The following is a 14615-nucleotide window of genomic DNA, read 5'->3' as shown; positions in this document are numbered from 1 at the left end:
GTGGGGGGGCAGCGGGAGAAACCTACATCCCCATGCCCAGCCAGAGTTCCAGGGTGATTGGTGGTAGGTCCCGGTGGGGGCCAGCGGGAGAAACCTACATCCCCATGCCCAGCCAGAGTTCCAGGGTGATTGGTGGTAGGTCCCGGTGGGGGCCAGCGGGAGCAACCTGCATCCTCATGCCCAGCCAGAGTTCCAGGGTGATTGGTGGTAGGTCCCGGTGGGGGGGCAGCGGGAGAAACCTACATCCCCATGCCCAGCCAGAGTTCCAGGGTGATTGGTGGTAGGTCCCGGTGGGGGGGCAGCGGGAGCAACCTACATCCCTATGCCCAGCCAGAGTTCCAGGGTGATTGGTGGTAGGTCCCGGTGGGGTGGAAGGGGAGCAGCGGGAGCAACCTGCATCTCCATGCCCAGACAGAGTTCCAGGGTGATTGCAGGTAGGTCCCGGTGGGGGGGCAGCGGGAGCAACTTGCATCCCCATGCCCATGCAGAGTTCCAGGATGATTGCAGGTAGGTCCCGGTGGGGTGGAAGGGGGGGCAGCGGGACCAACCTGTGTCCCTATGCCCAGCCAGAGTTCCAGAGTGATTGCAGGTAGGTCCCGGTGGGGTGGAAGGGGGTCAGCGGGAGCAACTTGCATCCCCATGCCCAGCCAGAGAACCAGGGTGATTGCTGGTAGGTCCCGGTGGGGTGGAAGGGGGGGCAGCGGGACCAACCTGTGTCCCTATGCCCAGCCAGAGTTCCAGAGTGATTGCAGGTAGGTCCCGGTGGGGTGGAAGGGGGTCAGCGGGAGCAAACCGCATCCCCATGCCCAGCCAGAGTTCCAGGGTGATTGCAGGTAGGTCCCGGTGGGGTGGAAGGGGGGGCAGCGGGACCAACCTGTGTCCCTATGCCCAGCCAGAGTTCCAGAGTGATTGCAGGTAGGTCCCGGTGGGGTGGAAGGGGGTCAGCGGGAGCAAACCGCATCCCCATGCCCAGCCAGAGTTCCAGGGTGATTGCAGGTAGGTCCCGGTGGGGTGGAAGGGGGGGCAGCGGGACCAACCTGTGTCCCTATGCCCAGCCAGAGTTCCAGAGTGATTGCAGGTAGGTCCCGGTGGGTTGGAAGGGGGTCAGCGGGAGCAACTTGCATCCCCATGCCCAGCCAGAGTTCCAGGGTGATTGCAGGTAGGTCCCGGTGGGGTGGAAGGGGGGGCAGCGGGACCAACCTGTGTCCCTATGCCCAGCCAGAGTTCCAGAGTGATTGCAGGTAGGTCCCGGTGGGGTGGAAGGGGGTCAGCGGGAGCAAACCGCATCCGCATGCCCAGCCAGAGTTCCAGGGTGATTGCAGGTAGGTCCCGGTGGGGTGGAAGGGGGGGCAGCGGGACCAACCTGTGTCCCTATGCCCAGCCAGAGTTCCAGAGTGATTGCAGGTAGGTCCCGGTGGGGTGGAAGGGGGTCAGCGGGAGCAAACCGCATCCGCATGCCCAGCCAGAGTTCCAGGGTGATTGCAGGTAGGTCCCGGTGGGGTGGAAGGGGGGGCAGCGGGACCAACCTGTGTCCCTATGCCCAGCCAGAGTTCCAGAGTGATTGCAGGTAGGTCCCGGTGGGGTGGAAGGGGGTCAGCGGGAGCAAACCGCATCCGCATGCCCAGCCAGAGTTCCAGGGTGATTGCAGGTAGGTCCCGGTGGGGTGGAAGGGGGGGCAGCGGGACCAACCTGTGTCCCTATGCCCAGCCAGAGTTCCAGAGTGATTGCAGGTAGGTCCCGGTGGGGTGGAAGGGGGTCAGCGGGAGCAACTTGCATCCCCATGCCCAGCCAGAGAACCAGGGTGATTGCTGGTAGGTAAGGAGATCCATTTGGTGACCAAACAGCAGTGAAAATAAAAAGGCCCAAATGTCAAAGAATGACACTTTTAATACTGAAAGTGAAACATTTAAAATCAAGTTAAAGTGGGGTATGTTCAGAAATGTCAGAGACGGTAATGAGCAGCAGAGGCAGGCCGGGGCAGAGTTCCAGGGCCAGGGGTGTCACGGCAGGCAGCGTAGGCCGGGGCAGAGTTCCAGGGCGGTGGGGAGAGGACTAGGCCTCAAATCCAAGGAGATCCATTTGGTGACTAAACAGCAGTGACAATAAAAAGGCCCAAATGCCAAAGAATGACACTTTTAATACTGAAAGTGAAACATTTAAAATCAAGTTAAAGTGGGGTATGTTCAGAAATGTCAGAGACGGTAATGAGCAGCAGAGGCAGGCCGGGGCAGAGTTCCAGGGCCAGGGGTGTGACGGCAGGCAGCGTAGGCCGGGGCAGAGTTCCAGGGCGGTGGGGAGAGGACTAGGCCTCAATCCAAGGAGATCCATTTGGTGACCAAGCAGCAGTGAAAATAAAAAGGCCCAAATGTCAAAGAATGCCATTTCTGCTACTGAAAGTGAAACATTTGAAAGTGAAACATTTAAAATCAAGTTAAAGTGGGGTATGTTCAAAAATGTCAGAGCTGGTGGTGAACAGCAAGGGCAGGCCGGGGCAGAGTTCCAGGGCCAGGGGTGTGACGGCAGGCAGCGTAGGCCGGGGCAGAGTTCCAGGGCGGTGGGGAGAGGACTAGGCCTCAATCCAAGGAGATCCATTTGGTGACCAAGCAGCAGTGAAAATAAAAAGGCCCAAATGTCAAAGAATGCCATTTCTGCTACTGAAAGTGAAACATTTGAAAGTGAAACATTTAAAATCAAGTTAAAGTGGGGTATGTTCAAAAATGTCAGAGGCGGTGGTGAACAGCAAGGGCAGGCCGGGGCAGAGTTCCAGGGCCAGGGGTGTGACGGCAGGCAGCGTAGGCCGGGGCAGAGTTCCAGGGCGGTGGGGAGAGGACTAGGCCTCAATCCAAGGAGATCCATTTGGTGACCAAGCAGCAGTGAAAATAAAAAGGCCCAAATGTCAAAGAATGCCATTTCTGCTACTGAAAGTGAAACATTTGAAAGTGAAACATTTAAAATCAAGTTAAAGTGGGGTATGTTCAAAAATGTCAGAGGCGGTGGTGAACAGCAAGGGCAGGCCGGGGCAGAGTTCCAGGGCCAGGGGTGTGACGGCAGGCAGCGTAGGCCGGGGCAGAGTTCCAGGGCGGTGGGGAGAGGACTAGGCCTCAATCCAAGGAGATCCATTTGGTGACCAAGCAGCAGTGACAATAAAAAGGCCCAAATGTCAAAGAATGCCATTTCTGCTACTGAAAGTGAAACATTTGAAAGTGAAACATTTAAAATCAAGTTAAAGTGGGGTATGTTCACAAATGTCAGAGGCGGTGGTGAGCAGCAGAGGCAGGCCGGGGCAGAGTTCCAGGGCCAGGGGTGTGACGGCAGGCAGCGTAGGCCGGGGCAGAGTTCCAGGGCGGTGGGGAGAGGACTAGGCCTCAATCCAAGGAGATCCATTTGGTGACCAAGCAGCAGTGAAAATAAAAAGGCCCAAATGTCAAAGAATGCCATTTCTGCTACTGAAAGTGAAACATTTGAAAGTGAAACATTTAAAATCAAGTTAAAGTGGGGTATGTTCACAAATGTCAGAGGCGGTAGTGAACAGCAGAGGCAGACCGTGGCACAGTTCCAGGGCCAGAGTGTGACACTGTCCGCCGATAGATAACCCTTTGCACATTATCGTCATCATCATTATCAGCAGCAGTTGCTGTCAGCCAGCTCCAGAGTGTATGAGCGGGGTGTGCTGCCCATTGCAGCCCGGGGCAGAGGAGCCGTATGCAAGCTGTGCATGCCCGGTGGCAACAGTGTATGAGCTCCACAGCGCCAGCGGGGGGGGGTCCCACTATGTCCCAAGCCGCCTGACATGTACTTCCGGTCGGCTAGGAGGTGGCATGTCACCTGGGCTGTCAGCCAGCCCCAGAGTGTATGAGCGGCGTGTGCCTGCACCCGTGGGGGGGATACAGGAGCCATGGGGAAGCTGTGCAAGACCGGGGGCAGCCGTGTAGGTGCTCTGCAGTGCCTGCTGTGGACTTCCAGGGCAAGAGCGGTAGGAGCGGCCAACTCATGCCGACCTCCTGGAACTCCCCGTCGGCTTCGCTCGCGGGTCGGTCCCGCTGATTTTTCTACCTTCATAATAAAAAAATCTTTTTTTTTTTATGGCATTTTCGGAAGCCTCAAGCCCACCTGGAGTTGCACGAGCAAGGCCACGTCGGCGTCTCCTTCCGAAAGCGGCCGGGAGCCAGTTCCGAGTATGAGCGGCGTGTGCCTGCCTTTTGCACCCGTGGGGGGATAGAGGGGCCCCTGGGGAGCTTGTACATGCCGGCAGCTTCCTTGTGGGAGCTCCACAGCGCCCGCGGCGAGTCCCGTTGTGTCCAGCCGGCTGACAAGCACTTCCGGTCCGCGAAGGATGCATGTCAGCGGCGGTGTGCCCGCTCCGGGTGTGAGCGGCGTGTGCCTGCCTATGGCATCCTGGGGGGGATAGAGGAGCCATGGGGAAGCCGTGCCAGCCCGGTTGCAGCCGTGTACGAGCTCCTCAGCGCCAGCGTCGGAGTTTGAGGGCAAGAGCGGTAGGAGCGGCCAACTCATGCCGACCTCCTGGAACTCCCCGTCGGCTTCGCTCGCGGGTCGGTCCCGCTGATTTTTCTACCTTCATAATAAAAAAATCTTTTTTTTTTTATGGCATTTTCGGAAGCCTCAAGCCCACCTGGAGTTGCACGAGCAAGGCCACGTCGGCGTCTCCTTCCGAAAGCGGCCGGGAGCCAGTTCCGAGTATGAGCGGCGTGTGCCTGCCTTTTGCACCCGTGGGGGGATAGAGGGGCCCCTGGGGAGCTTGTACATGCCGGCAGCTTCCTTGTGGGAGCTCCACAGCGCCCGCGGCGAGTCCCGTTGTGTCCAGCCGGCTGACAAGCACTTCCGGTCCGCGAAGGATGCATGTCAGCGGCGGTGTGCCCGCTCCGGGTGTGAGCGGCGTGTGCCTGCCTATGGCATCCTGGGGGGGATAGAGGAGCCATGGGGAAGCCGTGCCAGCCCGGTTGCAGCCGTGTACGAGCTCCTCAGCGCCAGCGTCGGAGTTTGAGGGCAAGAGCGGTAGGAGCGGCCAACTCATGCCGACCTCCTGGAACTCCCCGTCGGCTTCGCTCGCGGGTCGGTCCCGCTGATTTTTCTACCTTCATAATAAAAAAATCTTTTTTTTTTTATGGCATTTTCGGAAGCCTCAAGCCCACCTGGAGTTGCACGAGCAAGGCCACGTCGGCGTCTCCTTCCGAAAGCGGCCGGGAGCCAGTTCCGAGTATGAGCGGCGTGTGCCTGCCTTTTGCACCCGTGGGGGGATAGAGGGGCCCCTGGGGAGCTTGTACATGCCGGCAGCTTCCTTGTGGGAGCTCCACAGCGCCCGCGGCGAGTCCCGTTGTGTCCAGCCGGCTGACAAGCACTTCCGGTCCGCGAAGGATGCATGTCAGCGGCGGTGTGCCCGCTCCGGGTGTGAGCGGCGTGTGCCTGCCTATGGCATCCTGGGGGGGATAGAGGAGCCATGGGGAAGCCGTGCCAGCCCGGTTGCAGCCGTGTACGAGCTCCTCAGCGCCAGCGTCGGAGTTTGAGGGCAAGAGCGGTAGGAGCGGCCAACTCATGCCGACCTCCTGGAACTCCCCGTCGGCTTCGCTCGCGGGTCGGTCCCGCTGATTTTTCTACCTTCATAATAAAAAAATCTTTTTTTTTTTATGGCATTTTCGGAAGCCTCAAGCCCACCTGGAGTTGCACGAGCAAGGCCACGTCGGCGTCTCCTTCCGAAAGCGGCCGGGAGCCAGTTCCGAGTATGAGCGGCGTGTGCCTGCCTTTTGCACCCGTGGGGGGATAGAGGGGCCCCTGGGGAGCTTGTACATGCCGGCAGCTTCCTTGTGGGAGCTCCACAGCGCCCGCGGCGAGTCCCGTTGTGTCCAGCCGGCTGACAAGCACTTCCGGTCCGCGAAGGATGCATGTCAGCGGCGGTGTGCCCGCTCCGGGTGTGAGCGGCGTGTGCCTGCCTATGGCATCCTGGGGGGGATAGAGGAGCCATGGGGAAGCCGTGCCAGCCCGGTTGCAGCCGTGTACGAGCTCCTCAGCGCCAGCGTCGGAGTTTGAGGGCAAGAGCGGTAGGAGCGGCCAACTCATGCCGACCTCCTGGAACTCCCCGTCGGCTTCGCTCGCGGGTCGGTCCCGCTGATTTTTCTACCTTCATAATAAAAAAATCTTTTTTTTTTTATGGCATTTTCGGAAGCCTCAAGCCCACCTGGAGTTGCACGAGCAAGGCCACGTCGGCGTCTCCTTCCGAAAGCGGCCGGGAGCCAGTTCCGAGTATGAGCGGCGTGTGCCTGCCTTTTGCACCCGTGGGGGGATAGAGGGGCCCCTGGGGAGCTTGTACATGCCGGCAGCTTCCTTGTGGGAGCTCCACAGCGCCCGCGGCGAGTCCCGTTGTGTCCAGCCGGCTGACAAGCACTTCCGGTCCGCGAAGGATGCATGTCAGCGGCGGTGTGCCCGCTCCGGGTGTGAGCGGCGTGTGCCTGCCTATGGCATCCTGGGGGGGATAGAGGAGCCATGGGGAAGCCGTGCCAGCCCGGTTGCAGCCGTGTACGAGCTCCTCAGCGCCAGCGTCGGAGTTTGAGGGCAAGAGCGGTAGGAGCGGCCAACTCATGCCGACCTCCTGGAACTCCCCGTCGGCTTCGCTCGCGGGTCGGTCCCGCTGATTTTTCTACCTTCATAATAAAAAAATCTTTTTTTTTTTATGGCATTTTCGGAAGCCTCAAGCCCACCTGGAGTTGCACGAGCAAGGCCACGTCGGCGTCTCCTTCCGAAAGCGGCCGGGAGCCAGCTCCGAGTATGAGCGGCGTGTGCCTGCCTTTTGCACCCGTGGGGGGATAGAGGGGCCCCTGGGGAGCTTGTACATGCCGGCAGCTTCCTTGTGGGAGCTCCACAGCGCCCGCGGCGAGTCCCGTTGTGTCCAGCCGGCTGACAAGCACTTCCGGTCCGCGAAGGATGCATGTCAGCGGCGGTGTGCCCGCTCCGGGTGTGAGCGGCGTGTGCCTGCCTATGGCATCCTGGGGGGGATAGAGGAGCCATGGGGAAGCCGTGCCAGCCCGGTTGCAGCCGTGTACGAGCTCCTCAGCGCCAGCGTCGGAGTTTGAGGGCAAGAGCGGTAGGAGCGGCCAACTCATGCCGACCTCCTGGAACTCCCCGTCGGCTTCGCTCGCGGGTCGGTCCCGCTGATTTTTCTACCTTCATAATAAAAAAATCCTTTTTTTTTTATGGCATTTTCGGAAGCCTCAAGCCCACCTGGAGTTGCACGAGCAAGGCCACGTCGGCGTCTCCTTCCGAAAGCGGCCGGGAGCCAGCTCCGAGTATGAGCGGCGTGTGCCTGCCTTTTGCACCCGTGGGGGGATAGAGGGGCCCCTGGGGAGCTTGTACATGCCGGCAGCTTCCTTGTGGGAGCTCCACAGCGCCCGCGGCGAGTCCCGTTGTGTCCAGCCGGCTGACAAGCACTTCCGGTCCGCGAAGGATGCATGTCAGCGGCGGTGTGCCCGCTCCGGGTGTGAGCGGCGTGTGCCTGCCTATGGCATCCTGGGGGGGATAGAGGAGCCATGGGGAAGCCGTGCCAGCCCGGTTGCAGCCGTGTACGAGCTCCTCAGCGCCAGCGTCGGAGTTTGAGGGCAAGAGCGGTAGGAGCGGCCAACTCATGCCGACCTCCTGGAACTCCCCGTCGGCTTCGCTCGCGGGTCGGTCCCGCTGATTTTTCTACCTTCATAATAAAAAAATCTTTTTTTTTTTATGGCATTTTCGGAAGCCTCAAGCCCACCTGGAGTTGCACGAGCAAGGCCACGTCGGCGTCTCCTTCCGAAAGCGGCCGGGAGCCAGCTCCGAGTATGAGCGGTGTGTGCCTGCCTTTTGCACCCGTGGGGGAATAGAGGAGCCATGGGGAAGCTGTGCATGCCCAAGCTTCAAACTGTCACCATGTCAACAGACATGGTGACAGCGTCCCGATCGCAAAGCAGGATTCAAACAGGACCAATCAGAGTGGTCCCTGTGCCGGAAACGAGCTGTGATTGGTCAGTACTGACAGGCCAATCATAGCGCAGGAGCAGTGTTGCCTGCCTATTGCACCCGTGGGGGGAATAGAGGAGCCATGGGGAAGCTGTGCATGCCCAAGCTTCAAACTGTCACCATGTCAACAGACATGGTGACAGTGTCCCGATCGCAAAGCAGGATTCAAACAGGACCAATCAGAGTGGTCCCTGTGCCGGAAACGAGCTGTGATTGGTCAGTACTGACAGGCCAATCACAGCGCAGTAGCAGTGGTGCCTGCCTATTGCACCCGTGGGGGGGATAGAGGAGCCATGGGGAAGCTGTGCATGCCCAAGCTTCAAACTGTCACCATGTCAACAGACATGGTGACAGCGTCCCGATCACAAAGCAGGATTCAAACAGGACCAATCAGAGTGGTCCCTGTGCCGGAAACGAGCTGTGATTGGTCAGTACTGACAGGCCAATCACAGCGCAGGAGCAGTGGTTTGCCGGCATCTCCGTCTCTGACAAGCTCTTTCCTGTCAGAGAGCTTGTGAGAGACGGAGACAGGAATAAATACAGTGCGTAAGTTCAAAAAAACCAGCGATCTGCCGCTTTTCTGCCCTTTTGTGCCCACTAACCTGTTTTTAGTTAGTTAGGTAGCACAAGTTTTTCAGTATGGCCAAAAGAGTCTTTTCAGCCGAGGAAGCATCTGCAATGCTGTGTTCCGACACGGACAGCGCAAGTGAAGGTGAGGAGCAGTTCGTGCTTCCATCTTCCTCTGCATCTAGTGACTCTGAATCTGCACCCCCCAGTCGGCGTAGAAGAGCCGTAGTTCCTGATCTGCCTGAGCTGACCTGGGAAGCTGCAGAGAATTATACCCCCCAGGTGCCTGAGTTTACAGCCCGCTCAGGCATTCAAATTGAAATGACGGGTTTCAGCCCCATTGATTATTTTAACCTTTTTTTTTCAGACTCCCTTTTAGCGTTAATGGTCCAGCAGACCAACATCTATGCGGAACAATTTATCGCCCAGAACCCTGACTCTTATTATGGGAGAAGCCAAAATTGGACCCCCACAAACCTAGTGGAATTGCGGAAGTTTTGGGGCATATTTTTAAGTTTTGGCCTAATAAAAAAGCCTAGGATTAGAGACTATTGGTCCCTTGATATTTTATATAACACCCCCATTTACCGCACAGTAATGCCAAGGAAGCGCTTCGAAGCCATCCTGAAATTCCTTCATTATAATGATAATAGCCAGTGCCCACCCCCACAGGCCCCAAATTTTGATAGGCTATATAAAATACGACCATTGATTGCCCACTACTCCCAAATTTTTTCCCACGTTTATACCCCCCAGCAAAATATTTCGGTAGATGAATCCCTAGTCAGCTTCAAGGGTAGACTGCACTTCAGGCAGTATCTACCCAATAAAAGAGCCCGGTACGGCATAAAGCTCTACAAGCTGTGCGAAAGTGCCACCGGTTACACCTACTCCTTTAGGGTCTATGAGGGAAAAGACTCTCATATAGATCCCCCAGAATGCCCCCCTTTCCTTGGAATTAGTGGAAATATCGTATGGGATCTTATCCATCCTTTACTTGGGAAAGGCTATCATCTTTATCTGGACAACTTTTATAACAGTGTCCCCTTAGTAAAAGTTCTCTTGTCCAGATCCACCTTGGCATGCGGAACAATCCGCAAAAATAAGAAGGGCCTCCCCAAAACATTGCTGGGTCAGATCCTAAAATTAGGAGAGAGCAAAGCTTTCTGCTGCGACAATCTGCTCCTCCTAAAGTATAAGGATAAAAGGGACGTCCTTATACTGACCAGCATACACGACAGCAGATGCAGCCTAGTCCCTGTACGTGGATCCACTTCCCAAGTCCCAAAACCATATTGTGTACAGGAGTACAACAAGTATATGGGTGGCGTTGACCTGTCCGACCAGGTTATAAAACCATACAACGCCATGCGCAAGACCAGAGTATGGTATAAGAAGCTGTCTGTGCATCTTACACAGATGGCTTTATACAACGCCTTTGTCCTCTATAGATATGCCAGCAGTGGAGGTACGTTCCTGCAATTTCAGGAAAAGGTCATAAAGTCCCTGATGTTTGGTAACCAGGAAGGAGAGGGCAGTTCATCTGGCTCTTCCGTCAGTAGGATAATTCCCGGCCAGCATTTCCCCACAGAAATCCCCCCACTGAAAAAAAAAAGAAGCCCCAAAAAAAATGCCGTGTGTGTGCCAAGCGAGGCATTCGTAAGGACACCACATACCATTGTGAGACATGTCCCACAAATCCCGGCCTGTGCATGAAACAATGTTTCAAAATTTATCATACCTCCTTGGATTTTTAATTTATTTATTCATTATTCACCTTTTCTGTCTCCCATACTGGCCATGACCAATTATTAATTTTTCTACTGACCAGCCCCATTTAAAATTTGATCATTTAAAAATTGTAAAAAAAACACCTAAAACAAAACTAAAAATTCTCACTATACCCCTAGATAATTTCCTCAATGGGTGTAGTTTCCGAAATGGGGTCACTTGTGGGGGGTTTCCACTGTTTTGTCCCCTCAGGGGCTTTGTAAATGTGACAAGGCCTCTCAAACCATTCCTGCTAAATGTGATCTCCCAAAGCCAAATGGCACTCCATCCCTTCTAAGCCCTGCCCTGTGTTCAAATATCCGTTTATTACCACATGTGGGGTATTGTTTTACTCGGGAGAAATTGCTTTACAAATTTTACGGTGCTTTTTCTCCTTCAGTCCTTGTGGAAATGAGAAAAAAATGGCTAAACCTAAATTTTCTTGGAATAAATGTTGATTTTAATTTTCACGGCCTACTTCCAATAAATTCTGTAAAAAACCTGTGCGGTCAAAATGCTCACCATACCTCTAGATAATTTCCTTGAGGTGTCTAGTTTCCCAGATGGGGTCACTTGTGGGGGGTTTCCACTGTTTTGTCCCCTCAGGGGCTTTGTAAATGTGACAAGGCCTCTCAAACCATTCCTGCTAAATGTGATCTCCCAAAGCCAAATGGCACTCCATCCCTTCTAAGCCCTGCCCTGTGTTCAAATATCCGTTTATTACCACATGTGGGGTATTGTTTTACTCGGGAGAAATTGCTTTACAAATTTTACGGTGCTTTTTCTCCTTCAGTCCTTGTGGAAATGAGAAAAAAATGGCTAAACCTAAATTTTCTTTGAATAAATGTTGATTTTAATTTTCACGGCCTACTTCCAATAAATTCTGTAAAAAACCTGTGCGGTCAAAATGCTCACCATACCCCTAGATAATTTCCTTGAGGTGTCTAGTTTCCCAGATGGGGTCACTTGTGGGGGGTTTCCACTGTTTTGTCCCCTCAGGGGCTTTGTAAATGTGACAAGGCCTCTCAAACCATTCCTGCTAAATGTGATCTCCCAAAGCCAAATGGCACTCCATCCCTTCTAAGCCCTGCCCTGTGTTCAAATATCCGTTTATTACCACATGTGGGGTATTGTTTTACTCGGGAGAAATTGCTTTACAAATTTTACGGTGCTTTTTCTCCTTCAGTCCTTGTGGAAATGAGAAAAAAATGGCTAAACCTAAATTTTCTTTGAATAAATGTTGATTTTAATTTTCACGGCCTACTTCCAATAAATTCTGTAAAAAACCTGTGCGGTCAAAATGCTCACCATACCCCTAGATAATTTCCTTGAGGTGTCTAGTTTCCCAGATGGGGTCACTTGTGGGGGGTTTCCACTGTTTTGTCCCCTCAGGGGCTTTGTAAATGTGACAAGGCCTCTCAAACCATTCCTGCTAAATGTGATCTCCCAAAGCCAAATGGCACTCCATCCCTTCTAAGCCCTGCCCTGTGTTCAAATATCCGTTTATTACCACATGTGGGGTATTGTTTTACTCGGGAGAAATTGCTTTACAAATTTTACGGTGCTTTTTCTCCTTCAGTCCTTGTGGAAATGAGAAAAAAATGGCTAAACCTAAATTTTCTTTGAATAAATGTTGATTTTAATTTTCACGGCCTACTTCCAATAACTTCTGTAAAAAACCTGTGCGGTCAAAATGCTCACCATACCCCTAGATAATTTCCTTGAGGTGTCTAGTTTCCCAGATGGGGTCACTTGTGGGGGGTTTCCACTGTTTTGTCCCCTCAGGGGCTTTGTAAATGTGACAAGGCCTCTCAAACCATTCCTGCTAAATGTGATCTCCCAAAGCCAAATGGCACTCCATCCCTTCTAAGCCCTGCCCTGTGTTCAAATATCCGTTTATTACCACATGTGGGGTATTGTTTTACTCGGGAGAAATTGCTTTACAAATTTTACGGTGCTTTTTCTCCTTCAGTCCTTGTGGAAATGAGAAAAAAATGGCTAAACCTAAATTTTCTTTGAATAAATGTTGATTTTAATTTTCACGGCCTACTTCCAATAAATTCTGTAAAAAACCTGTGCGGTCAAAATGCTCACCATACCCCTAGATAATTTCCTTGAGGTGTCTAGTTTCCCAGATGGGGTCACTTGTGGGGGGTTTCCACTGTTTTGTCCCCTCAGGGGCTTTGTAAATGTGACAAGGCCTCTCAAACCATTCCTGCTAAATGTGATCTCCCAAAGCCAAATGGCACTCCATCCCTTCTAAGCCCTGCCCTGTGTTCAAATATCCGTTTATTACCACATGTGGGGTATTGTTTTACTCGGGAGAAATTGCTTTACAAATTTTACGGTGCTTTTTCTCCTTCAGTCCTTGTGGAAATGAGAAAAAAATGGCTAAACCTAAATTTTCTTTGAATAAATGTTGATTTTAATTTTCACGGCCTACTTCCAATAAATTCTGTAAAAAACCTGTGCGGTCAAAATGCTCACCATACCCCTAGATAATTTCCTTGAGGTGTCTAGTTTCCCAGATGGGGTCACTTGTGGGGGGTTTCCACTGTTTTGTCCCCTCAGGGGCTTTGTAAATGTGACAAGGCCTCTCAAACCATTCCTGCTAAATGTGATCTCCCAAAGCCAAATGGCACTCCATCCCTTCTAAGCCCTGCCCTGTGTTCAAATATCCGTTTATTACCACATGTGGGGTATTGTTTTACTCGGGAGAAATTGCTTTACAAATTTTACGGTGCTTTTTCTCCTTCAGTCCTTGTGGAAATGAGAAAAAAATGGCTAAACCTAAATTTTCTTTGAATAAATGTTGATTTTAATTTTCACGGCCTACTTCCAATAAATTCTGTAAAAAACCTGTGCGGTCAAAATGCTCACCATACCCCTAGATAATTTCCTTGAGGTGTCTAGTTTCCCAGATGGGGTCACTTTTGGGTGATTTGTACTGTTTTGTCACTGCAAGAGCCCTTCTAACAAAATAAGGCCCCAAAATCCACTAGGTGTTCCTTTGCTTCTGAGGCCTGTGCTTCATTCCAGTAGCACGCTACGACCACATGTGGGATATTTCCTAAAACTGCAGAAACTGGGCAACAAATATTGAGTTGAATTTCTCTGCTAAAACCTTCTGTGTAATAAAAAAATAGTATTAAAAATTTATTTCTGCCAATAAATATGAAATTTGTAAATTCCACCTCTACTTTGCTTTAATTCCTGTGAAATGTGTAAAGGGTTAAGACATTTTCTAAATGCTGTTTTGAATACTTTGAGGGGTGAAGTTTTTAAAATGGGGTGACTTTTTGGGGGTTTCTAATATATAAGGCCCTCAAAGCCACTTCACAACTGAACTGGCCCCTGTAAAAATGGCCTTTTGGCATTTTCTTGAAAATGTGAGAAATTGCTGCTAAAGTTGTAAGCCTTGTGATGTCATAGAAAAATAAAAGGATGTTCAAAAAATGATGCCAATCTAAAGTAGACATATGGGTGATGTTAATTAGCAACCATTTTGTGTGGTATAACTGCCTGTCTTACAAGCAGATACATTTAAATTGAGAAAAATGCTAATTTTTGCAATTTTTCTCTAATTTTCTGTGTTTTTCACAATTAAATATAGAACATATCGAGCAAATTTTGCTAGTAACTTAAAGTGCAATGTGTCACGAGAAAACAATCTCAGAATCGCTTGGATAGGTGAAAGCATTCCAGAGTTATTACCACATAAAGTGAACATGTCAGATTTGAAAAATGAGGCTCTGTCAGGAAGGTCAAAAGTGGCTAGGGCGGGAAGGGGTTAAAAGCATATACATTATAACAGTGCTATAGCTCAAAATATAAATGATGATAACACCATCGATTTTCTTGCATATTTTTGTGTTTTATAGAGCCTGGATAGTTTAGTGGGTAGAGTATCACATGAGTCTTTGGAAAAAAGAATCTATCACTTATCTATGACTGAAACTCTCTTTGAAACTAAGGTAAATAGTTGATAGAGCATCACACTTTCGATCTGAGGGTACCTGTTCAGGTGTAAGTCTTTTGAAAAACAACCTATAACTTATCCATGACTGAAACTCTCTTTGAAACGAAGAACTAGTCCATGCTTTTAAGATTTCCTGGATGTCAGAACAAAATTTAAACTTTATGCCTTAAAAAAGAAAAATGTATGATCTAACAATGTCTTGACTGTTTAAACTTTAGCACCGTAGCTGATTTTATCAAGTCAAAATAAGTTTATACTTTTCTTGTCTAAGTAACTCTTGAAACCACATAACAAAGCACTCCAG

Source organism: Rhinoderma darwinii, chromosome 1 (genome assembly GCF_050947455.1).
Source record: "Rhinoderma darwinii isolate aRhiDar2 chromosome 1, aRhiDar2.hap1, whole genome shotgun sequence".
NCBI lineage: Eukaryota > Metazoa > Chordata > Amphibia > Anura > Rhinodermatidae > Rhinoderma > Rhinoderma darwinii.
The sequence above is the reverse complement of the archived record's forward strand: the minus strand, read 5'-3'. Positions refer to the sequence as shown.